This window comes from Dasypus novemcinctus, chromosome 20 (genome assembly GCF_030445035.2).
Source record: "Dasypus novemcinctus isolate mDasNov1 chromosome 20, mDasNov1.1.hap2, whole genome shotgun sequence".
In the NCBI taxonomy this organism is placed as follows: Eukaryota; Metazoa; Chordata; class Mammalia; order Cingulata; family Dasypodidae; genus Dasypus; species Dasypus novemcinctus.
Window position 1 is genome coordinate 26,060,618 of NC_080692.1, and position 27,560 is coordinate 26,088,177.

General features: G+C 37.9%; 2 pseudogenes; one reads left to right on the top strand and one right to left on the bottom strand.

The window, feature by feature from the left end:
- Positions 1-27,560, bottom strand: part of LOC101414977 (antigen WC1.1-like) — a 313,117-nt pseudogene that overhangs the window by 63,699 nt on the left and 221,858 nt on the right.
- On the top strand, positions 21,887-22,638 carry LOC101411612 (eukaryotic translation initiation factor 4E type 2-like; annotated as a pseudogene).

Below are 27,560 nucleotides of genomic sequence, written 5' to 3' on the forward strand. Positions count from 1 at the left end.
AAGAGGTTCACAATAATTGTATATAATAAATGTCTGAATAAAGAACTCCTAAAAAATAGCATGCAAAAAATCAAGCAATCTAATAAACAAAATGGCAAAAGAATACTTCATGGTGGCCAAAGGATTCAAACACTTCAAGTTGATTGTCTCCAGGCATCTTCCAAAAATCTTACATTTACTCTAGAAAGAGGTGTTTGCATGCATAAACAAATGAGAGGTAAACAAATACTTTTTATGTCTCTGTTTTAAGAAAACCAAAGAGAACTGATTGTCTCTATTTGATATTAGTAAAAGATATTAGAATTTTTAGTGTTTTTGAAATCAAAATTTAAAGTTCAAATGAAGGAATAATATGCTCACCTTTTGGTTTAATTTCCTTACTTTATTAATTTTAAATTTTGATTTAATTTCAGTTTACAGAACCTTTTAGAGGATGATAAAATGAATTCCCATAAATCCTTCACCAAGAATCAGCAATCGTTTATATTTTGTCCCATTATTTTATAATGGTTTCTCTATAAACATGAGTGTAAGTTTTTTGAAACCATTTACTAGTAGTGATGTGGGCTATGGGTGGAAGGCTCTTTGCCTCTTCAGAAATAACTAAGCTGTTTGACTTGTGAGTGTGGAAAGATAAGAGGCTGCAGTCCTGCTCTTAGGGACCAGCAGGCTCCAGTCCCAGGAAATGTTTAACAAAGCAAGGGCTATAAACTTTAAGTATTTAGGGGAAATGCAAAAACCAAGGCTTATCTAAAATGTCTGGAGTCCTTGCTAAAAGCTTACCTAAGATGTGAAAGAGATATATGCTAATTGAAGCCTACTGAGAACTGAAACAAAGGGACCATTTGGCCTTTCCTCTCTGTATAAAAGACGTTTGAAAATCTTGTTCCGGGCTCGGGATTCAAACAGAAAGCTCCCGAGTCCGGCCGGCCGTCAATAAACCATTTTTTCCTTCTCAAAATCATTCCTGAGTCCTGGCCTCTCTATACTCAAATAATTGAACTTCTCTTAAATTCCACAACATTAATGGCAACCACGAAGGGATAAAAATGAAGGCCAGAGACGGTAGCATTTTGCTGCCCCTTCCAAATCCCCGAGGAAGCCGGGAGGACTCGGGTGAACCCCAAATCTGGGCGCCCCTGGATTAAATTTAATCCAGAAAAGATGTGGGCTCCACCAGAATCTTCCCGACAAAATCGAGGGGCAATGGAAGGTCTGAAGAGAAAGATTCTGGGAACGAAAAAGAACTCCGAACATGGAAGAAGGTAAGACTCCCCGGGTGAGCAGAGTCTGGAAGGCCCTAGCTTTAATTGCTAGGAAGGGGAGGCTGATCACCTCCCGAGAGAACCCTAGTAGCCCCAGAAGGCTGGGGGGAAGCCGTTCTCTCTAGGCTTGGGAAAAGGAGGAAAACCGGGGAAAAGCCCTGGTGTTTTGGGTTTGTCTAACTGCATGTTAGAATCTGGTACTGGTCTTATATCCACTAAAGGAGTGGAGTCTCGATTTTAATAGGAAGGGTATTTATAGGTTCGAGTCCTAATATCCTGGAAATTGGTCTAGATTAAGGAAAACAAAACTTGGTTACAGGAAAATGGATCGGCTTTTCTGGTGGAGCTTGGTCTGGGTGTAAAGTTTAAACAGTGGAAAAGTCTAGCTGAAATCTTTTGTTATGGTGCTAATTTGTGAATGAATTTGCTTTATACCAAATGTTAAGTGTTCTGAGGTTTGTGATGGCTGTGGGGGCAGCCGTGGTGAAAATAAATATATAAACTTGTGAGTCAGATTAGTGACCTTTGTGCTTCTGTCTGTGTCAGCTCAAGGCTAGTGTTGGAGTTGTGTCCTTATGTAGAGTGGAATTACAGCTGAGCTAGAGCCCTCCCTTGCCATTGGCAAGGGGGTGAAATGATTCTGTGGCAAAAGCTGAGGAGTCTAGATGTTTGTGCATGTTCTGGTGTCTTGTCTCTGGTCTGGCCCTTTGCCCCGGCTTGGAGGCCATCTGTGTCCGCGCCACGCACCCAAGTTTGTTGGGGATGTCCCAGTCAGGGTGGCTGGGTCCCTGGGAGAGTTGCCAAATTTGAGTAGGTTCTGTCTGCCCATTTTGGCTGAAAGCTGGAAAGGGGGGAGCGGCTTGCCCCTTTCCAGTGAGTCCACCCTTCTATTCATAAGCCGCATTCCTGTTTGTTGTGCACCCGACTGCCTGGAAGGGGGGGAAGTGAAGGAGGTGAAAAGCAGAATCAGAATAAATGCAGTAAAGTTCCCTCCTTAGGGTGTCAAAGCCAAAATACGTTTGCATTCTGCTCAGGTTCTTAGAAGGTATTGTAGTAACCTTAAGTAAGAGAATGTTCTGTGAAGGTAAAATTTGTGTTAAGGGTATAAATATAAAAGTTTTACAAAGCATTGTTTAAGGTATTTAAGTGGCTAATTGCAGAAAGTCATTATTTAACAAAACTGAATTGATAATAATAATAAAAGGCAATTTTATAACAAACTTATTCGGCAGCCAATCTCCCCTGCCAACTTGCTTCCAAAAAAACTGTTTCTGGTATTACATGCTACTAAGTATTTAAAGTGAAGAAAAGTTCATTATTTTAACAAACTTGGTTAGTATTAATGGCAATTATATGTTGCAAGACGTTTGCCTGGTAACTTAGTATGTGGGATATATGGAGTGTGTTTTTATTGTTAAGGCAACAGAAGATGATTTTGTCCTAAGATAAAATGATTGATTATTGGAAAGAGTAGAGTGTGGGACAGAACCTGAATGAATACTGAAAGTGTAGAAGGTTTGTGGAAGGGAAATTTTTATGATTAAATTGAGTAAGATCAATATACAAAGAAAATATTTTATCAATAGCTTCTTGTGCTTTAACCTCATCATATCCTCAATGTTTGAAGAAGAGTTCTTTTAAAAGAACATTTTATGTTCTAGAAATCAAATCCTGAAAAGTAGCCTTTTATTTCAAACTAACTGCAAGAGATTTATTCTTTTACTTTAAAGGAAAAATTAAAGTAATGGTTAAGTTCATTTAATATAAGTTGAATGAAAGGTATTTAAAGGTGTTATAAAATTAATAGGTTTTAAAAAAATTAATAAAAACTGTAACTAAGAGTTAAAATCATTTATAAATGCATTTATATTATAAAACAGTGGAAAGACAATAACTGAGATTATAGCTGGGTGAATTTAGCCTGAAACTATTATTTAAGTGTAAATTCTACACTAACCTTTCCTTTGTTTATGGTTACTTCAAGCCTAACCTCACCCTTTGCCTTTGCCTACGGTTATTTCATAATTGAGAAGAGCTGGGACATCACTGTCTCCTCTTCTGGTATTAGTAACCCTTTCTCTCATGAATTCAAGTGTAAACTAAATAAATTGCTGCCTGATAGAATAAGGTTAAATGACCACTGGAGTTTTATTATCTCCAAAACCAAAAGGGGGGTGGAGGGGGAGAAGTCTCCTGCCTTGACGGTCAGTGTTCCTAAGAGTGGCAATTCATGAGAGAAAGCAGTCTGTCTCCCTGAGGCTTCAAATAGCCTCAGTAAATATATATAAAACTAATCTTGTTGCTTATCCAAAATTCTGCTAATTTCAAGGTAAAATATAAAGTTCTAAAACAAAATGGTGCTAAGGCATTGAGAACATTTTGGTTATTACAATCCATTAAGTAAGAAAGAAAATTCTTGTGGTAAACTGCATGGTCATAGTGCAAATTAAGAAGAGTTTCAAAAGTCTTTGAAAAGTTTAAAGTAACTAAAGTCATGTTGTTGTGTCAAACTATTCATGTCTGCCTATTTGCTCAAATTGTTAAAAATTAAATATGCAGTTATATTATAAATATTCTTAAAGCCCAAATTGAACTAAGCAGGATGAAAAAGTCATAGAAATCTGATTATGGAAACAATTGGGAAAGGGCCTCCTCTTTGCAAGAGCTTTTAAGGCAAGACTAGGTGTGGCAGATTAAACCTATCTACTAGGCTAGGGAATTAAGAATCAGTTTGCCTGGTAATTTCCCAGTTTAAACCTTTGTCAGCCATAAATTGGAAAAAAAAACAAAACAAAACAAAACAAAGATTAGGTTAATTTTCACAGAAGAAAAATGTTGATGTAACCCGGCGGCCTGCTGCCTCAGTCTCCCACTCCCGGGTTGGACAGCAGTGGAGGAGACCAGTTTAGGCCAGTCCTATGGGCAGTGGAAGGATGCCCAAGAAGGAGCTAACTAAGTCGGTGCCATTTCAGCACTAAATTCTATTCCTTATTTGACAAAGGGGGGGAGCAGGTAAAAACTAAAATGGTTGGAATGTGATAGAAGAAGCAGTTAAATCAAACTTTTGCGTGGGAAAGTTAAATCTCAGATAAGCTGTAACTTCTGAAGTATCCAATCTATGGAAAAACAGGAAGAGCTTGCATGCTAGGCTTAGGGGTATAAATTGTGTCATTTTTCTTTGTTCGTGGCACCAGCCATATCTGGCTCTGCACCCCTTCTTGCAAGATTGAGAATAAATTATTTTCTTCTCCACAGTCTGGTGAGCCTTAATTCTTCCAGAAGATTTCTTTCCAATGAAATAAAGGTAATTAGTGGCTCTATTAACAAATTTCAGTAAGTAAAGGAAAGTCCATAAAAACTATGGAGATCTTTCCTAGGTTATGATTTTTTAAAAAAATTAAGTAATTGTGTAATGTGTTTTAAAACCTGGTAGTCAGTATGCTTTTAATTTAATAATTTTCATAACTTAAAGAAAAGAAGTTTTTAGCTTCCTGTAAGGGAAAAAGAGAACATTCCTTGCATAAACTATTATGGTTTCAATTTTATTTAACTTGAGTGTAATCTCCCATAGTTAATTTATAAACTAAATTAACATATGTACAAAATCTTTACAGTAATGAAAATTGTAAGTGAAAATTGTAAGTTCACATTGGTGAAATTAGGCTAAAGGGAAAAGATTGTAGATATGCTCTCTTAAATAAAGAGTAAATTTCTTTCATTGGTAATTGTAATTTAGTAAGTTTATTTAAACATGAGGTGTCTAGTCAATGCTGTTATAGTCAATTATAAAGAGTTTGTAAAACATCTTCCAAACTGAAAATGTTTAAATAATTCTAGTTGTAGAAGTCATTGTTAACTAAAGAAACTTAGATTGGTATTGGTAGCAGAAATAACTTCATGATAATAAACCTGTCTGAAGGCCACTGCAAAATACACATTTAAGTAAATGGTAATAAAAGGTTGTCTTGATTCTATTGGAAATATTCTGTTTTCATTCTAACAATGAAAAATAATATTTTTCCTCTATTACTAAAGTGAAGTACCTACTGTTATCTTCATAGTAAAATTGTGTAAGTAGATGGTCATTTGATATATGTATTGCGTTAAGTTGTTTAAAATATATATAAAACAAGGAATAGACTTTAACATTGTCAAACTCTTGTGCATTCGAACCAGGCCTTGTATACATTACAGGTGGCCTCTCCATGTGAGTTGTTGGCTGGGCTGGTCACTGACCCCTCAATTGAAAATATGTGCTATATCAGTCTCTGGTTCTGCTCCTGAAGTTGATGGAAACTATATTGCAGTTTCAAGCTCCTGCAGCCAATAATGACTCGGTACAGCCAAGTGTACAATGGATATCGCCTCCAGACTGGCACTGTTCCATGGTGCCAGAGAGCACTATGCACCAGGCTAGTAGAATACTGGAAAATCTCTGGAAAACTGGAAGGATGCTGCAACTTGCTCACTGCGTTGAAGAACATGCTAAGTGGAGCCATGATACCAGGAGACTGTAAGTAAAACTTAAACACAATTGGCATTATGGCCTGCTCTCATGGAGAGATAACATGTAAAGTATTACAAACCTGAAACTCAAAACTAATAATGGCAACTCTGAATCCTTATGCATTAAGTAATACATTAGTTAATATTAAGTGCTGTACTTTTATCCTGTACTAAATATATGCCTAATAATTGTAATGTTATCTTTTCTATTTTGGATCAAGTGCAGAAGTATATTAGACATGTTAAATTCCTGGTAAAATCATTTTCTAAACAGTTAATAACATGTCTATAGAATAAGGTGGCAGTCTCAGCCAGTCTCAGTTAGCAAAAGTGAGGCTTGCTTGCTGATGGTGAGTCACCTATTGAACAAGTCAAAATTGCTAGAAATTGTACAATGAAAACCAAGGTGTAAAAATCTTTATTCTGTAGTTCTGATCACTCCCACAGGTGAAAACTATAAGAGTATTTCCAAATTAGTGTTCTAATCCTGAGTGAAGCCAGTTGCCCAAGGAGTGCCAGTTCACCAGGAGCATCTGACAGAGCGAATGAGTGTCAGTCATTGAACAGCTTGGAATGTGTCTTCAGACAAAGCTAAGTGTCTGCTGCAATTTCTCTGTAAAGATGGATAACTTAAAAAAGAATATATATGCTGTTCCCACCAGCTTTTAAGGAATGCCATCTTTATAGGCATCTAATCTTGTCTATCTCTGTAATCCAATGTGTCCTCTTTTAAAAACGGGTATTCCAAATTTTTAATTAAGTTTGTTTCTTTCAGAGTGAACATCTTATTAACTATATGAAAACTTCATCCAACTTCATACAGAATGCCAGATCCATCTTCCTCCAGTTAGAATAAATTAAAGAGTTTTTACACCTTATTAGGCAATGACTACAGCCCATGGCCAGCAGGAAGCAGTTACAGAAAAGAGATCGTCTCCCTTCAGCACCCCTTTTAAATTAAAGGTGTAAACTCTTTAAGAGTAAAATAAAAGTAATAGATGGATCTGGAACCTGACTGGAAATCCACGTGAGTGCCAGTGGCAGCAGAATAACTGCGGGAGGCCCCTGCCCAAGATTCTGCTGTCCAGAATGAAAAGTTCTAAACTTCTAAAAACGGTCCTTGATGCTGTACTAAAGACTGATAAATAATCAGTCAAGACAACAAACAGTCATCCACCTCATAGCTACAACAATAATTATGCCAAAGCTTAGCAAGTTAATCTTTGGCAGAAAGGGGGGAATGATGTGGGCTATGGGTGGAAGGCTCTTTGTCTCTTCAGAAATAACTAAGCTGTTTGACTTGTGAGTGTGGAAAGATAAGAGGCTGCAGTCCTGCTCTTAGGGACCAGCAGGCTCCAGTCCCAGGAAATGTTTAACAAAGCAAGGGCTATAAACTTTAAGTATTTAGGGGAAATGCAAAAACCAAGGCTTATCTAAAATGTCTGGAGTCCTTGCTAAAAGCTTACCTAAGATGTGAAAGAGATATATGCTAATTGAAGCCTACTGAGAACTGAAACAAAGGGACCATTTGGCCTTTCCTCTCTGTATAAAAGACGTTTGAAAATCTTGTTCCGGGCTCGGGATTCAAACAGAAAGCTCCCGAGTCCGGCCGGCCGTCAATAAACCATTTTTTCCTTCTCAAAATCATTCCTGAGTCCTGGCCTCTCTATACTCAAATAATTGAACTTCTCTTAAATTCCACAACAGTAGGTTGATAGTAAGACCCTTTTCCCCTGAAAATCGCAGTGTATATTTCCTAAGAACAATACATTTTCTTACATAATCATAATTTAGTTACAAAAATCAGTAAACTTAACATTTACTCAGTACTACCAATACACAATCTATGTATGAATTTTGTCAATTTTCCCAATAAGTTCTTGATAGCTATTTCCCTCCTTTATAGAATCCATTCCAGGGACTGCAATGCATTTAGTTGTTATGTCTCTTCAATATTCTTTAATCTGGAACAATTCCTTAGCCTTTCTTTGAGGTTTTGACTTTTATATTTTTGAAAAGGAAAGAATAATTATTTTGGAGAATATCCCTCAATTTGGGTTGGTCTGATGCTTCCTCAAGATTATGTGTTTTTAGCACATCTGAGTTAAGTGATGTGTTCTTTCCAGTGTACCTTGTCAGGAAGCCTATAATATAAAATTCTGCGAAATATTGGTGATATTAGCTCAATCAATTGAGTAAGGTGTATTGGTCATATTTCTCCACTGTAAATTTACTAGTTTTTCCTTTGCCAGTAATAAATAGTTTGTGAGGGAATAGTTTGAGCCTCTGTAAATATCCCTTCTTCATCAAATTTTCACCCACTGGTTTTAGTATCCACTGCTTATATTCTTACTTTTTCATTTCATTTATGTTTATTAGTTGTCACTCTGTGGAAGGAATAACTTTCTCTTTTCCTTCATTTAATTATATGCTCGGTTTTTTTTTTAAATATCACTAATGGATTCTTACATTGTTCAATGGGTTATAGTTTATTCCTATCAATCCACCGCTCACATTGTTCCCGATTTGGTCAGAGGAAGCCTTTTTTTGCGTTGGTTCTTGTGGCCTTTTGGCATTACACAGTGACTCTGTGAGCACTTTTTAATTTCTCTAACAAGATATTTCAGTAACCTTATACTTTTATTGCCTTTTCCCCAGAATCAGCCAATTCTCCAAGGATTTCCTGTATTCTTCTAGGGGAGAATGATATTTGCACAGACAGGGGTTAAGTATGCTCATTGCTACTTATATGTCATTGTTCCTAGGTCCTCTCAGCAGACAATCACACACACACAAATATACACACACACACCATGAATTTATACTGAATACATGCTGATATTTTAATTTCAATCCAGCCCATAGGATATAGTCTAGTCTTTTACCTTTCCATATTTTTCTTCTTATTATTGATTCATAAGAATTTTTATTTTTAATAAGATTTAATTAATTAATTAATTAATTATTCCCCTTCTCCACCCCCCCCCCACCCTGCTGTTTTCCCTGTCTGTGTCCATTCGCTGTGTGATCTTCTGTATCTATTTATCTTTTTGGTCTTTTCTTCACATTTTTTCTCCTCCAGGATTCACTGGGATTCCATCCTAGGGACCTCTGATGTGGAGTTTCCCTGTCAGTTGCACCACCTCAGTTCCTGTTCTCTTCTGTACTTCACTCTGACTCTTCCCTTCGTTCCTCTTTTGTTGTGTCATCATCTTGCTGTGTGACTCACTTTCATGGGCACTGTCACACCGTGTGGGCACTGGCTTATCAGACAGGCATGCTTCCTCTTCTTCTGTTTTACCAGGAGGCCTAAAGATTGAATCTGGGTCCTCCCATATGGTAGGCCTTATCACTTGAGCCACATTCACTTTCTGATTTGTAAGAATTTTTATTCATTTTGGGTTAGATTCTATGTCTGATATATGTGATATGAATATTTGTACTACTCTTGTGGTTTGCCTTTTCATTTCTTGATGTTTTCTTTTGAAGAGTGGAAGGTTTTTAGTTTGGTGAAGTCTAATATAGTATTTTCCTTTTGTTAGTGCTTTTTGTGTTCCATTGAAGAAGGTTTTGCCTATGCAAGGTAGTGATGATTTACTCTTATGTGTTCTTCAACATATTTTTTATAGCTTTATCTTTTGTATTTCAATCTATGGGCCATTTTAAAACCCAACCCCGCCCCCCTTTGGTTTGATGTGAGGCAAGTGTTGTGATTTTTTTTCTCATTTACAGATACTCGCTTTTCCAGGAACAGTTTCTCCATTGAATTCATTGATATCTTTGTTGAAAATCACTTGCCCATATTATGTGTCAGTCTGTTTCTTGATTCTTTATTCTGTTTCACTGGTAAATATATCCATCTTTTTGCAAATACTGTTTTCTTGATTAGGGTGACTTTACAGTAAGTTTTAATATCAGTTAGTCTAAGACTTCCAATTTTACTCTTCCATTTCAAAATTGATAAATGTTGACCTTTAGCATATTGGTCTATAATTGCCTTGAGTTTGGAAGCATCAGAAGGAATCCATCCTTTTATTTTTTTGAGTTAGTGTAAGGGTTGTATTAACTCTTCTTTGAATGAAAGACTTCACCGTTGATTTTCTTTGTGGGAAGATTTTTTAAAATTAAAAATTCATTTTCATTAATAGATATATGGCTATTTCTCTTTCCTCTTGATTCTGTTTTGGTAAGTTATGTTTTTAAGGAGGTCATCCATTTCACCTGCTTGTTAAATTTATTAAAATAAAGCTGTTTATAATATTTCCTTGTTATCATTATAATGTCTGTTCAATCTGAGTGAGAGCCTCACTTTCATCCCTGATATTGATAAACTGTGTTCTTCTTTTTAAAAGTTATTTTCCTGATGACTTTGTTAATTTTACTAATCCTTTTTGAAAATCCAACTTTTAGTTTTGTTACTTTTCTAAATTATTCCATTTCCAGATATTTGCCCTTATATTTATTATTTCTTTCCTTCTACTTGCTTTGGCTTCAGTTTTCTCTTCTTTTTTAAAACTTTATTTTTAAAGGAGTTTTTTATTTTTATTTTTTAATGTACTTTAAATTTTTTTCAAAAAATACTTAGATTACATAAATGTTACATAAAATACATAGGGGATTCCCAGAATCCCCACTCCTTACCCTTCCATGTTTGACATTAGCAACATCCTTCACCACCATTCTAATTTGTGGAGCTTTAGTGGAGTGAGTATTGTTTCTGTCTCTCTCCTGTATTTGAAATGTATGGTACTCAAGGACAGAATCAACTAGAGGGTGGAATATTTTATAATATTCAATTGCATTTCATAAATTTGTTCATAAGAGTAAGTGCTTAGTTAAGGGCCTAATAGTAGAGTTTCATGTTCTTAAAGAAAAGTATGTACTTCTCTGTACCTAAAGGAAGGCAAGAGTGTAGGCTGTAGGAAGGTGTTAACACTGATTTTTCAGTTGAGATTTCACCTGGAGAAAGGTGTATGTCTGAAGACTGAACATTCCAAGGTTAACAGGTGTCAATGTACTTGATTTGTAAGAGAAGAGCATTGGTTTCTGGGAAACTCAAGGTATTTATTAGGAATAATTTCTTTTCACCATAGGTACCCATAAAAACTTTGCAGAAATGAAAAAGACAAAATTTTCATTTATTTTTAAAAGATAACATTTTTATGTACCCTGTATACATGCCCTGGAGAACTCCCTCCCAACCATGTGCCCCCTATCAATAACACGCCACACCAGTGTTCCTCCCCTGCTGTAGTTGAACTTCTTTGTGGTTCAAAACTTCTTCAAAAATGAGGCCTAATATATTGCCAAGTTCCATTCATAGTAAAATGGAATATAGTGATGCGTTTAAAGGTTAGATATAGAATACACACTAATTTAGGAAATTAAATAAAGAAAAATAAATTGGGGTATCAAAAAAAGAAAAAAATGAAAAAGCTTTGTTTTTGACATTTTGCTATTCATCACAGCAATAGGTATTGCCCTGTGTGTACAGTGGCAAGGCAATTTCTTTCATTTCTTCCTCAGTGTCTACATCCTTTCTTTTGTTTTTCTTTCTAGTTATTAAGTTGGATATTTTCATAATAGTTACAGTTAAACATGACAACTGAGTGAGTGCTGAGTTCCTAGTAAGGAATAGCAAAAATCCCCTAAGTGCAATGTCAAAGACCAGTGAAGAAGGATGGTCCAACAATGAGCCCTTGATACTGATGACTATGCTTATGAGTCTGTGTGCCTGAAATATGAACTAGGCCTAGAGCTGCAGGGTGCCTAAGAGTTACCTCCTGAGAACCTCTATGTTGCTCAAATATGGCCACTGCCTAAGCCAAACTCAATATGTAAGTACATTATGTTCCCCCCCCAGCATGGGACATGACTCCTGGGGATGAGTCTCCGTGGTGCCAAGGGATTACTACCAAGCATCAGCTGATGATGTAACTAGAAAGAGACCTTGAATAAAATGGTCAACTCAGAACAGCAGAATATCTCAGCCTACATGTAATAACAGGTGTAAAAAACTGCTTTTCGACCTTGAATAAAAGGGGTAAATGGAAAGGACAAATGAGTTTATATGGCTATAAGTCTCCAGGAAAAGAGTAAGAAGGTCATGAGAGGGGCTGTGCTTACACAGGTCTCTGCAGGGTCCCAGAGACAGCCAAAGTAGATACAACCCCAGGTACTGGTTCTCTTGAGGGCTACAGAGACCCACAGGTTCTGTGATCATGGCAGATGGCTCTGGAGCTCAGTGCCATGTTAGTTGGCCCTACTTTGGAGTTTGTGTTCCTGAGTGTGATGGAGTTGGACTCAGATGTGACCTTTCTACACATGTTTCTTCTGTCACTTTTACTGGGCCTGTGGTTGGTGCTGGGGTTAGTGTATACTCAGGAGACCTGAATCTCTGGACTGTCCATGTGACAGCCAGGCCCTGAGCCTCAGCAGACTTGCAACTCCTACCCTCTGGTTTATTGGACTTACCTTGGCCAGCTAACAGGGAGGTGAAAATGGTCAACCACCACACCAGGGAGCCAAGAGAGCCTACAATTGCAAAACAGGAAAATTGCATCCATCTAATCCCCCTCTTGATATAGAGGTGGAGTGGACATAACCACCTCAGGGTCCACAGGATGGAGGAATAGAGTATGGACTATAGTGGACTTACTGATATTCAACTATGGAACTATTGTGATTAGTAATGGAAGAAATTGTAGCATTGATGTGAAGAAGTGGCCATGATAGCTGCTGAGGGTAGGGAAAGGGAAGAAGAGAAATGATGTGGAGGCATTTTCAGGACTTGGAGTTGTCCTGGGTGGTACTGTAGGGACAGATGCTGGACATTGGTATGTCCTGCCATGGCCCATTGGGTGGACTGGGAGAGAGCATAAACTACAATGTAAACCATTATCCATGTGGTGCAGCAGTGCTCCGAAATGTATTCACCAAATGCAAAGAATGTCCCATGATGACAAAAAAGGTTGTTGATGTGGTAGGAGTGGGGAGAGGGGATTGGGGGGTATATGGGGACCTCATATTTTTTGAATGTACCATTAAAAAAATAGAGAAACAAAACAAAACAAAACAAAAAAAGAACTCAAAGAATGAGTGCAACAACATATTAGATCTGCATAAGATAGAAATACTTAATTGAAAAATCAGCTGAAAATGCATAGACTAAAGCACAGAAAGAAAAAGAACAGAAAATAGATTAAGGGGCATAAGAAATGTGGTGAAAAGTTCTAACATTGACATATACTACATCTTACCTACATAAAGTCACAATTGACTGAATTAAAAGTAGAATATCTACTACTACAGGGGGATAGGTTTGTAATTATACTTGATAATTTTCTTAAAGGAAACTTTGATTACATAAATGGTAGAAAAAAATATAGGTGATTCCCATGTATCCCACTGCATAGCCACCTTTTCACACATCAACAACAGCCTTCATTAATGCTGTACATTTGCCACAATTAATGAACACATTTTGGAACATTGCCGCTAAGCATGGGTTATAGTTTACATTATAGTTTACTCTCTTCCCTGTGCATTTTAAAAAATTATTGCAAGATATCATTGGCTGATCTCTGTCATTGCAATGTCATTCAGGACAATTCCCAAGTCCTGAAAATGCTCCCAAATCATACTTATTTTTCCATCTCCTTCCCCTCAAAACTTCCAGTGGCCACTGCCTCCACATCTATGAAGAGTTTTCATTGCTGGGATCACAATAAGTCTATATTAGAATAACAGTAAGTCTACTCTATTCTATAGCTCATTCCCCAATCCAGAGGGTTCTTGGATGTTGGTGCCCACTCATCTCCTTGTTAGTTGTCCTGGGTGAATCCAATGAACTTGAGAGTAGGTGTTGCAAATCTTTTGAGATTGAGGGCCCAAATGGTACATGGGCAGCCCAAAGATTTAAGTCTCTTGGACATAAACCTATTAACTCCAGCACTAACTATAGGTTCAAATAGAAGGGACAGAAGAGCCTTGTGTAGAGAAATGACCACTGAGTCCAAAACAGTGGGATAGTTTAATATATATATGGTGGTATTTAAACATATGCACAAATTCTTTGATTCCATATCCATTGAGAGATGGATCTATTCCTCTTTCCCTGAATCTCTGCTGACCTTTGTGAATGACATGTAAGCAACAGAATGCAGGGAAGATAACACTGCTTATATTACTTATAAGAGACATACTATAATTTTTAGAACACAGAAAGGTCGTGATACAATATGATGGGAAAAGAAATACCATGTAAAGAAATTTAGTGTGGCAATATTAACATCATAAAGAAGTAGGCTTATAGAAAAAATTTGCAAGGAGTATTTCATTTTTATAACAGGGGTTATTCTAACAGGAACATAACACAATTTTAAATTCATATTTAGCTTAAAATAAGCTTTGAATTGCATGAAGCAAAACTGTAAAAATGTAAATGAGAAATAGATAACCATATTTTGAAATTTTAACAGACTACTGTCAATAATTGATGGAAAACCAGATATAAATGAGTAGATAAATGGAAGAGATGAATAAAATCATTAACACATGTAAAAATTGATATATATATATAACCATGCAGCCAAGAAATATAGGAAACCTATATTCAAGTACACATGGAACATTTATAAAATATACTGTATGTTGGGCCATAAACTAGTCTCAAGAAATTTCTTACATTTGATATCACATAGAGTAGTTTGTCTGCCTGTGGTGCAATTGAGCTAAAAATTAATAAAAAGAAAACTCTAACCAAAATTTTTTAGTTGTTTTGAAATTAGGAAATAAAGTTTTAACTAAAACAAAGGAAATTAGAATGATTTTTTATCTAAATGATAATAAATATACAACAAATCCAAACATTTCTAAGGTAGCCAAATCTGTGAGTAGAGTAAAATTTGAAACCTAAATGGCTATAATAAAAATACAGTCTGAAAATCAATGATAAATATACTACTATCTGTAAGATATAAGAAAATCAAACCAAACCAAAGAAGGTGGAAAAAATATAAAAGATAATTACAGAAATCAATGATATAAAAGACAAATATACAATAAAAATTGATTAAGTCAAATTAGAGACATAAAATGAATCATCTTTTAGTGTAATTGATTAAGGAAGAAAGAAAAAGATAAGGAGCAATACCATCATCAGAAAAGGAAAATGGTATATTATGACAGAGCCTACAGGCATTAAAAAAATAATAAGCATACTGTAAATAGTGTTTTGCCAATACTTTTGAATATTTAGCTGAAAGAGACAAAGCCATTGAAAAAACACTATCTAACAAAAATGCCATTAGAAACAATAGAAGATCTGAATTATCCTGAAATTGTTAAAGTTGTTGAATTTGTAATTAAAACCTTTCAACAACAATAAACCAAACTAACCAACCAAACAAACAGAAAGCAAAGAAATTTCAAGCTCAGATGGCTTTCACAGTCCCTAGTTAATAATACTGTGTCAATTTAAAATTTGCTGAATTTGGGGAATGGTTATAGCTCAGTGATTGAGCACCAGTGCTGCATTAAGTCAGCTATTGGTTGCCTCAAAGGTAGGGCGATGCAGAACTTTACTAAATAAAAGACACAGAGAGAGACACAAGAGAGGAGGTAAAGATGGGACCAGCAGACTCAACAGCTTCTGGAACTGAGAGCCCCAATTCTAGTTTCCACATCATATTTTTTTGAAAGCTAACAATCTGTTTGCTACAGGAAGCAACTTATAACATTTTCTATCATAGCAGGGAGCAACTTGCAACATCTACAATAAGGTAATTTACAATAACAGGAAGCAACTTGCAACATCTTCTACAATAACAGGAAGCAACAAATAGGTAAGCCAGTTTCCCATAACATGAATCCCCCTTTTTGTTTTTATAAAGCAAGGAAGGTAGATGAGGTGGTTTCTTACTGCCTCATACCCTAAAGGGCTCGTGTGTCCTTATTGTTTAAGTAACAATGTCAAATCAGGCAATAGCATTTTATACATAATCCACAACCGCAGCATATTATAAGAACTTTCAACTAGCAGATGATTTATTTCTCATGGGCTTAAGATTTCCTACCAGCAAGGCTATCTATATAGGCTAGTAGTCGATCAAAAATGACCTCATTTTCCTCAATTTGTATAGTTTGAGGCATAGGCAATGACAAACTATTGTTACTTCCCCATTTTGGGATGTGGGGCAGCTGGAAGTTTATCACACAATTTCAATGCCTCCATTGGTCCTGCTCTTAGCATTTTCATTGGACCTGAGGCCAGAACTCAGTGTTGAATTAACTTAGTCCATCATTGTGAGAACCCATTTTCCAGACAGAAAACAATAGCTGTCTTGTTATTAGTCCCGATGTAGTGTCTGTTGCAGTGAAAGCACATCCTGCCCTTCCCAAGAGCAGGAGACTGATGTCACAGTCATTGAAGTGAGCATGAAGGACACCCATGGGTGATGTCCACAAACTGCCAGTGAACAACAGGTAGCTGGAACTGCAGGGCTATGCACCACAAGGCCTGGCACTCATGATGTTTGCCTCTCCAGCGGAGCCACTCTGCTTCTCAGGTCTCAATTGTATGGCTCTAGTCCTGAGAAGGATGTTAGAGGAGTGGGCAGGGACATGACAGACAGTTACTTGTCAGTGCTGGCAGGTGTTCCAAATGTTCTTCCATAGATCTCTCCCCCAAAGAGGGTGATTCACAACAGTCCATCATTTTTGTCTTGCTTTTAGTATTTGCAATCCTCCCCTGGATAGGGATGGCAGTCTTCAGACTAACCAGACACTATTGGGTTAAGCTTTTCACTCTTGGCAGGGCTTTCTAACCTGCACACAATTGCTTTTTTATATTGTACTTATTTTCTCTTCCCACAATTCTGACCAAAACCCAAGGGGTACTCAATTAGTATGTTGCCTTTGCCACAAACCCCACCTAAAGCCAATATTGGTGCTGGCCATATCTAATTCACAGGCTAAGTCAATATCCAGCTTCCCCCTTTATTATTATTATTATTATTATTTTTAAAGCAGCCTGCTGGAGGTCCTCCTACCCCTATGAAGGACTTTTCTAATTAACACATCTCAGTGAGGGATAAAAGATTTTTAGTATTTCAACAATATTACAGATTCTATTAAAATGAGAAAACATTGTGCTTTATCAATTACAACAGAGAATATAGTTTTGTCTTACCCAACCAAACAACATTTAAGAATTTGATAGGTAGCAGGGAACTTACAGCTTGTCCCAGTTGTTTGCCTATTTCAGACCCTTAAAATACCATTGTCTCTGATGTTTCTTAGTAGGGTCACTACCACAGGTTTCTTCTATGCAGCCAGATTCATTGCCATCAGGCCAGTGCAGAAAACCAGGAAGAACTGCAAAAGTCCATTGTTGCCCTTTTCACAGTTTTTGCACTTGTTGTATTCATTTAGGTTTATTTTACTTTTACAAAACACATTATCTCACTGAATGCTACCACAATACTTTTACAACTTGCTATATGCATCCTAGTTTTGTCCCACATATCTTCATTTCTGATTTTATAAAACTAACCATTTTATTTTAGGACAAAATACACCTTATTAAATTTCAGTTAGCATTCCCACAAACTTTTTACCTTTTTCAATATTTGTTTAACTTTTACATCTTTCATTTTATCCTATGAAGAAAAATAAACTATTCATTTAAATTTATGCAAGAACTATTTTTTATGAAGAGACTTATAGTAATTCTACTAATCAAGATTTACAACTATAGAGATTTAATTAACATTTTAGAGTTATGTAATAATATAAATGCTTATTGAATTTTTTGGCCATTTGAATAGAGCTTTTTCAGAACCTTTTATTTATCAAATTATATCACCATCTGGAGGTATCAAAATATACACTGACAATGAACAATCACAAAAATAGTTACAACATACACTAAAACAATTACAACACACATACTGACATTGAACAAACGAACACAAAAGCAGTTCCAAATCATTGTTTCCTTTTATAATTCAACATTTCTTTTCCAGTTTTCCTCCTCTCAATTTCCTCTTAATCTCTTTCTTTCTCCTTATTCCCATTTTTACACAGATGGGGGTATCCCCTGGAAGCGAGATAATAGGTTCTGCCATAGGGATATCTATGTCTGCACTTCCTACCATGGCAGGAGATAAGACAAGGGCACTGCAGATTATAGGGGAGTGGCAGGATTGTCCTGTTGAATGGGGAAAGCCCCATATTGGAACATATTGGATAGAAGCGGGCCCCACTGAAAGTTTCCCAACAAGGGGGTGCCATCTTTATGTTACTCAGACCAGTATAGGTTAGACCAATGATATCCTTTACCACAGCAGGGACACAGCTCAGGTCATTTTGAGCTGAAATATTCTGTCTGAACGGCATTGTTTTTCCCTCAGACCCTTTCCAACAATCTTTTATCATATGACCAGTTTTTCCACAATTAAAGCATTCTCCAGAGAAGCTTTTATTGATTTTCGTTGCTGCCATAGCCTGAGTCATCATTGTAGTACATTGACCCTCCATCCCGACATACTGGCACAATTTAATATATCCAATCAACTCCACTTCACCCTTCATAATCCCTATAACCTTCTGACAATTCTGATTAGCATTTTCATAAGCCATTAGCTGCAAAATAGTATCCACAGTCTCTGTTATTGACCTGCTTTTTGATAGTCTCTTGTAACAGAGCAATAAAGTCAAGGTAGGGTCCTTTAGGTCCTTGTAATATTTTTTGGAATGACACTGGAGGCTGGTGTTTAACCTCAGTCTTTTCCCAGGTTCTCAAGCAACAGCGCTGAACCTGTGCAATGGCTTGATCATTCATTGTTAATTGCTGATTTACTCTTGCCCAATTCCCCACCCCCACTAACTGATCAAGGAAATGGGGATATTATGGGCTCTGTTATAAGCAGCCTGAGTCTCTACATGATCAGTCCACCAGGTTTTGAATTGTAAAAACTCTCCAGTCCCTAGGGTGATGCGTGCTAACAACAACCAGTCTGTTGGGATCAGTCTAAAGCCTTCAGCCAGCTCCTGCACCGTTCCACAGGTAAAAGGAGAATTTGGACCATATTGTTGCACAGCTGCTTTTAACTCTTTCAAAATTTTAAATGGGAAGGGTTCATAAGTGAACTAATAAACCCCATTCAGATTTTGAGGATCCACTCCAGGAGCTATTCTTGTACAGTGATCAGAAAGGCCATTCAAAGAGCTTCCAAGTCACCCTCCCTTCTAGCCTGTAAAATGCCTTGTTGTAAAGCTGACAACTTTGGCTGAGCATCTCCAGGCATAGGAGGGGGGTGGGAAATTGACTTTCTAAAGTCAGTTAATGGTGGAGCTGAAGGCAAAATAACTTTAGATTTAGTATCAAAAAATTTGGAGGGAGGAACTTTCTCACTTTCTCTATTTTCTTTTTTCTCTTCCTCATCTTCTGTTTGCAAAGGTTCCAAAACAGGTTTAATTATAATCAAAGTGGGTCAAATAGTAATAGGGAGTGGAACACCGCATACAAGTAATTTTTCCAACTCTTTTCCCACTTTTTCCCAGTCTCTTGACTCTAAACTTCCTATTGCTAGGAACCATGGGCAATATTGTTCTATAACCTTTAAGAGTTCCAAAATACAAGGCTCAATGGCCTTAGCTTCTTTTGCTTTGAGAAGTTGTTTCAAGACATACATATTGGTGATATTTTGGTGAACTGTCTCTGTTTCCCATCATCACCAGCAAAAACACCTGAGAGTGTCCTTATTTACCAAGGACTTGAAAGGTTTTCTGTACCACTCAGGGCTTTACACCATTACACCACCTTTTAGTTTCACTCCAAGTGAGACTTCTTCCCTTTGGGTCCCTGTTTGGTGCCAGTTGCTGCATTAAGTCAGTTATCAGTTATCTTGAAGGGAAGGAGATGCAGAACTTTATGAAATAAAAGACAGAGAGAGACACACAAGAAAGGAGGTAAAGATGGGACCAGGGGACTCAACAGCTTCTGGAACTGAGAACCCCAACTCTAGTTTCCACATTGTATTTATTTGAAAGCTAAAGAGCTGTTTGCTACAGGAAGCAACTTATAACATTTTCTACAATAGCAGGAAGCAACTTGCAACATCCACAATAAAGCAATTTACAATAACAGGAAGCAACTTGGAACATCTTCTACAATAACAGGAAGCAACTTGCAACATCTACAATATGGTAATTTACAATAACAGGAAGCAACTTACAACATCTTCTACAATAACAGGAAGCAACAAATAGGTAAGCCAGTTTCCCACAGCACACTGGCTTCTCACATACAGGTATGAGGCCCCATGTTCAATCCCTGGCCCTGATACCTCCAAAAAGTCTGTTCTTCCTGAATTTGATACCTGTATAGTTGTTATATGACTGTCTTTGTGCTTATGAAATGAATGGTGAAGTACCTAATGATAAAGGGGCAAGATTTTTTCAAATGATTAAGAGAAAAAGAACCCCAAGAATATATTTGTATGTGTATTTGTAGGTACAATAATATGCATATTGCAAAATGTTAACAATATGTGAATCTGGGTGAAATTTGAAGGGAGTTCTTTAAATGATTCTTGCAACTTTTCTGTAAGTTTGTGATTATGTAAAAAAAAAAAAAGCTAAACAATACATAGTAAAAGAAAGACAACTCCAAACTCTTTCAGAGGATTAAAAAAGAGAAAAATTTCATCCTCATTTTATGAGAACAACAGTCTTAACATCAAAATTTGCCTAGAAGGAATTACAGACCAACAGTTTTAATGCACATAGATGACATAGATGCAGAACTCATGAAGAAAATATTAGTAAACTGAATCCAGGGATGTATAAAAAGAATATGAAATATAAGATTGTTTAATTTGAAAACTAAATATGCAAAATTCACCACATTAACAAAATTAAAAAAAGAATCATATAATCATGGCATTAGATATGGGAAAAAACACATTTGACAAGATTCAACACCTATGCGTGATAAATTCTCTTAGCATATTGGAAATTAGAGGGATTTTCTTATAAGGGCCATATACAAAATCGCTGGAACAAATATCTTGTTAGTGGTGGAATATTGAAAGATTTTTCCTTAAAATGAAGATGATAATGATATCTACTATCACCATTCCTATTTGACATTTAACTAGAGATCAAAACTAATTCAATACATTAAGAAAAAGAAATAAAAATTATAAGAATTGGAAAGGAAGAAATAAAACTATAATTATTTGTAGATGGCTGCAGAAAATGCATGAAGGCAGTAAACCCAAAAGAATGTATTATGAGATCATTAGAAGTCAATTTAGTAACATCACTGGACACAAACTCACTATACAAAATACATGAAAAATAAATTTTATTCTTAATATAAAAATATTATAAAAACAAAATTAAAAAGCCACGTGAAACACACCATCAAAATATAACTCACTTAGTTGAAGATGTCCAAGAACCTCTGAGAAAAATTAAAGAAGACCTAAACAAATGGAGGGATATACCTTATGAATAACTAGGGAGACTCAATATTGTCAAAATCAATTATCTCTAGATTCATATGTAGATTTAAAACAATCTCAATCAAAATACTTTCATGCAATTTTTTTTTATTGGTGAAAAATGACAAACTGATTCTAAAATTTACATGGAATTGCAAACTACGAAGGATGGCCAACACACTCAGAAGGAAAAGCAATAAAGTGAGAGAAGGTACTTGATCACTTATCAAGACTTACTAAATGTTACAACAATTAAGGAATTGTGGTATTGATGCAAATAATATAATGGAACAGAATAGAGAGTCCAGAAAAAGCTCAGGTATAAATAGACTGTTTATAACAAAGATGGCATTGCAGTGGGTGGAAGAGGCTTCTCAGCAAAGGATCTGAGTCCTTTTATATGGATATCCTTATAAAAATATAAAACTTGACCCCTACTTCACACCATACATAAGTATCAATTCTAGAAGGAGTATACAATTGTATGCAAAAGAAAAAGCTAAACCTGTAAAATACTGTGCAAAAATGTCTTCAGGATCTTGAGGTAGGCAAGGTCTCTTAAAAAGGATATAAAAAGTATTGAAGAGCGCTCCTTGAGGTGGCGGTGGTGGTGAGAGGATGAACAACAAGTACAACACCTTGAAAGATAATGACGGTGGGGACCATGATCAGAATGATAAAACGGCACACAGAAAGATGATGAGAAGGAAAAAACGGAATGAGACATTAGTCAGAGCAGCAGCAAGAGGAAAGCTGTTGTCCCTGGACCAGCAGAACATCCCTTGCAGTACAACTACACTTTCTGATACTGTAGGAGAACTCTTGGCCACCCCACCAGCTCACAGAGCTATGAACAGAATATTAAGCAGATAGGCACCTTCACCTCTGTGGAGCAGTTCTGGAGGTTTTACAACCATATGGTGCTCCTGAAGACCTGAGAGGCCACAGTGACTTCCATCGCTTCAGAGAAGGAGTTAAGCCCATGTGGAAGGATGATGCAAATAAAAATGGTGGCAAGTGCTTTTTTTGGCTGAGGAAGGGCTTGGCATCCCGTTGCTGGGAGAATCTCATCCTGGCCATGTTGGGGGAGCAGTTCATGGTTGGGGAGGAGATCTGTGGGGCTGTGGTCTCTGTCTGGTTTCAGGAGGACAATATTTCAATATGGAACAAGACAGCCACTGACAAAGCAACTACAGCCTGAATCCAGGACATGCTTCGGCAAGTGCTTAACCTAACTCCCAACACCACTATGGAATACAAAACCCACACTGACCGCATCAAGGACAATTCAAGGTTCCAAAATACAAAAATCACATTGTGAAAGTACACAAGCTGGCAATAATCCTTTTCTGTATATGTGTGTGTGTCCACAATGATGGGAGGCCTCCAGTGGCCCTTCCTCCTGCTCACTGAAGGGACATCCCTGAGCCATGGGCTTTTGCACTCATTCCTGGAGGATGGATTCCACTAGACACCCTCTAGCATTGCTGAATTTATAAAGTGGGAAAACAGAAACAATGACTTTGTAATAATGGGGTTTGTGGAGGGAGTTCAGATTTTCATTTGGCTGTGCACTGTCCCAATGCCTCTTAGGCGGTCTGTTATGTTCTTCTCACACTGTACAGGAGTGTTGTGCCCACATGTCCATGCCAGAGCTGTCAACTGAGTTATCAGTATTACGAATGCCTGTATATCCCAGAAAAGCTTTTAATTGAAGAGTCCCTAAATAGCTGTAAATGCTCTCTTCTAGCTCTGCCATTAAATTATTGGGATATTTTGTTTATGTCTCTCTCCTCTTCCCCCAACCCCACAACTTTTGGCAAATGTGTTACTGATGTAATGAGTGTCCAGGATTTTGTGTAGTCCCCTGATTTACGTCCTCCAATCTTGCCTCCTGCGGAACTCTCTCTTTCCTTCTTAGGCACTGCTGCACTTAGAATTTTAATCCGGTAGACCACACTGGTTTCACTGAGGCATCTGAGAAGGTATGCCGTGGTAAATTAAACTGGAGCAGAATCCAGTTTCATTAGGACCTAAATGATAATATATGTTCCAAGTGTAAGATTTGGAGTTGAGGGCAGTGACTGAAATAATTTTCCCCTATGAGCAGGGCCTGTGTGTCAGGCCTGTTCCTATGGGCCCTCTCCTGCTCCTCATTGAGGAAGGAAAGCAAATGAGCTGTTCAAAGCTGGTTGCTGCCAGATATTAACACTTAATTTGGAAAAGTCTATGATCCTGAAAAGTGGGACATCTGAAGAAAAAGTGACCTTAGTGGGTGGCTTTATTCATTTGGTTGTGCCTCTCTGCAGTGGTTGGAAAATCCTACTGTGAGTCCTCATCACCCAGTATGTGTGTTAGCAAATGTGTGCTGACTAATGATACCCAGAAACTTCTTGAAGGCTAAGCATGCATGCTTTAATAATGACTCTTCAAAAAAGCTGGGTGATGTGACTCCAAAAGGACTGAAGGCAGAGAGGTCAAAAGAAAATCTAGGATTCAAATACGTAAAGAGTAAGACTCCTCCAGCAACCTCCAAGTAGCACTGCCTTACATGGCTCTTGGGAGCAAAGATTGCTGTACCTTAAATTAAAGCTTCTCTTAAAACATAACCTTGAGGGCTGGGGGGTTCTTAGCCACCTGGTCTCAGAGAAATCATTTGAGAATAACAGGCAGTTCCTTACTGTACTTGTTATTCTTCCTACTTTCCAACTCCTGAATACCCTCGAGTTACCACTGTTTGGGGATGCTTTTTCCTATAAGAACAGGGGAGAACAGGGGCCAAAAGGAAGGTGCTTCCATTACAGGTGAAGTAAGGTTGGATAAGAAGATCTAGCTGTGATCTAAACTCCTGGAATAAGAAGAAAGAATTCTGGTGTCCATATAATTGTGAAGGGCTCAGGCAAATATAGGAGCAACATTGACTAACGTGAGGTGCAAAGGCTGTCTCCTGAGATTTGTTTATACCCCTAGAAAGTCTTCACTTTTGCCTAAACTCAGATTTGCCATGAAAATTCCAAAGAGAGCAGATATTCGGATTTGCCCTTCTTTAGACGTTTACCTATTGTGTGTGTATATATATATATAAATAATGTATTCATGAGTGAGGGTTTTGTCAGGATGAGTTGTGTTGTTCATATTTTTGCTTTTTGTTTGTTTGCTCAAATTTTCTAATCTCTTGTGTTTTCTAGAGCTGCTCATGTTTCTTCTCTTTTCCAGTGGCAATATTTGAAGGTTATTCCATCAAAAATCTGCTGAACTTATGTGGTTGAAATGAAAGGTCATCCCTGTTAGGCAGTCTTAGCCCCATGCTCTCCCGGATACTCTGCCTAACAATGTTAGACAGGCGATTGAATAGTCAGTTTATCCAAATCACCCGGAATCCCCAAAGTAGCTTGAGAAATCTTTTCATTTATGTGAAATTCATGGGCATCTGATATGCTGAGACAAGACACTATTGTGGGCATTGTATGCCTGATATAGAGACAACAGGCATGGGGGAACGGGATGGGAAGGTCAGCCAGGGCCAATCTCACAAGCAAATTAGATTGCTGCTGAGGGGTGGAGAGTCAGTCTCCACTGTGCACAGTTGGGGTTGTTTTCCCATGACCCCTTTGCTGGGTTTTTTATTTAAGGTTGACCCCTGCTCCTCTCCAGTGCTCTTCTCTTTTTATCATTTTGTGTGTGTGTGTGTATGTGTATGTGTTTCCCTGTGATACTGGCAGTGGCAATAATTTTCCACCCAGAGAAAAGCTTGTGGTCCATGGCTGTTGCTGCCTCCCTTCACCCCTCCTCCTAGCCTTTGTTATCTCCCTTTTCCAGCCGTTGCTATCCTTCCCGCCAGTCCCGTCCACTTAGCCAACTCATAATCTGCCCCCTTTCTTAATCACCGCCTACTTCATAGCTGCCTGCACAGTTCCGCCTATCCACTACCGCCCTGTAGTTTACCCGCCCCAATTCCTACCCCTCCCTTGACCCAACCTTATATAATCAAGTGTGTTTCCGCAATACAGTAGACTAGCTCATTCTCACAGGCTGTCTCCATGGTTTTTACCACGCGTCCCCCACGCCTGGAGAACCTAGGCCTACGCGCTGGCCTAGGGGCTCACCGCCGAGCCGTAGAAGCCCGCCCGGTCCTCGTGGGTTGCTAACTTAGAATAGCAGCCCACAGCAGGGGTTGCTAACTTAGAATAGCAGCCCACAGCAGGGGTTGCTAACTTAAAATAGCAGCCCACAGCAGGGGTTGCTAACTTAGAATAGCAGCCCACAGCAGGGGTTGCTAACTTAGAATAGCAGCCCACAGCAGGGGTTGCTAACTTAGAATAGCAGCCCACAGCAGGGGTTGCTAACTTGAAATAGCAGCTCACACATGGCCTGTTCTAAGAATGAATTTCCAAGTATTTGCCAGTGGAGAAGGAGCAAAAGCTGTGACAAGAACAATTTAGTGTTGCACTTTCAGAGCAATTGTCTACTGCATTAATAAATTGAAAATATCAGCAAGAAAAAAAAAGAAAGAAGTATTGAAGGGACAGGAAAAAGTTGGTAAATTATACTTAATTAAAATTAAGAACACAGCCAATCAGAAAACACTATTAAGAAAGTGAAAAACAAAAAGCCAAGGCTTAAATACACAAAATAAATACATACATATTTGATTCAAATGTTAATGTCACAATTATTTCTAGCATCATTATTTGTAACACTCAAGAACTGGGAAAAAACAAACAAAAAACCAAAGCAAAAGAGAATTGGAGACAAGTCAAAATTTCTATCATTAGTTGAATGAATCAATACATCATCATCATGTGGTCATTCAATGGAATATTTATTGTAAAAATAATTAATGAAACTACTGCTATAAACAACAATATAGATGAATCACAAACATAATATTGAATCAAAACGAACTTAAGCATAAAAGAGAACATACTGAAGGATATTAGATAAAGTTGAAAAAAAGCCAGCAAAAATACTGAATCAAAGGAGTTGCACACAAGACAGAACAGAGTATATGGCTTTATATAAAGTTCAAAAGCAGACAAAACTTTTTGTGGTAGTAGAGTTTAGGAGAGTGGTTCCTTTGAAGAGGAGGTGGGAACAGTGATTTCCAGGGTAGGCAGGTGGCTTCTGGGTGCCCCTGATGCTCCTTGTTAACTGGGTTGTGGCTACAGGACTGAGTCCATGTAATTGCAATTCATTGAGTTATATGCTGGTGTTTATAAACTTTTCCCTGTAGATTATATTACGTTTTCCACTGCAGGGCCACATTGGCATAAATTCTATGTATATCTGAGCTTATCATGTTTATTTTAAAAAAATAGTATCTCTTTTAACACTATTTCCCTGAAACTGACAAATGAACAATGAGAGGAGTCACATTTCACCACAGCACACTCCACTTTTGATGGCAGCTTTTGCATGCTCGCTGCTCATCGGGGCATTTCACTCAAGGGGCCTCCTGAGTACCACTTAGCCCACACCTGTCTCTTACCTGAGCAGATCACAGAGGCCGTGTTTCCATAGGTACAGTCAGGGATCCGCAGGGCAGTCACAGGGCATTGCCACTAAAAGGACTCAGCCCCTGAGCAGTGAAATCGGTGTTTCCAGACCCCTTCACCACCTTCCACAAAGTATGCTCCTTGTGAGGTAGAGCTGGCAACTCCACAGCTGAGCGGGTGGCAGACAACATTGGCATTGGCCATGTTCCAGTGGGAGGCACAGAGTGCTCTCCAGGCTCCAGAAATATTCATCTCCACTTGTCCCTCACACCAAGAGCTGCCATTTTTCATGAGCCGCACTTCAGGGAACTCTGGCAGGAGAAGACAGGGTTTCAGCAAAGCTTCGTGTTTTTCTTATCCACAAAGATATGCGGGCAGGTCAAATTCCTGATGTGAGTCTCACCTGAACAGGCAATGTGAGCTGCCCCACTGTGGTGACAAGTGCCTCGAGGGCGGGGCACTTTAGGGCAGAACCAGAGCTCCTGCTCCTCCTCTTACATCAGAATCCTTTAGCCCAGACCCAATTTTTAGCCTCTCTGAAGGGCACATCCCTCACTATAGACACAGCCTTGCCACACCGCAGCTCTGCACAGATGACCTGGGCAGTGGGCAACGTGAAGTTTCTGTCAGAAACCAGAGTCCAGTCTCCTCCAGAGTGAACTTCCACTCGCCCTGAGCAGAGTCCATTCCCTTTAGCCAGGCGTAAAAATCCTAAGGGAGAAAAAACAAACCCAGGGAGTGTCCTGGCTTGGCATTTGGAAGTGACATCTTACAAGCAGTGG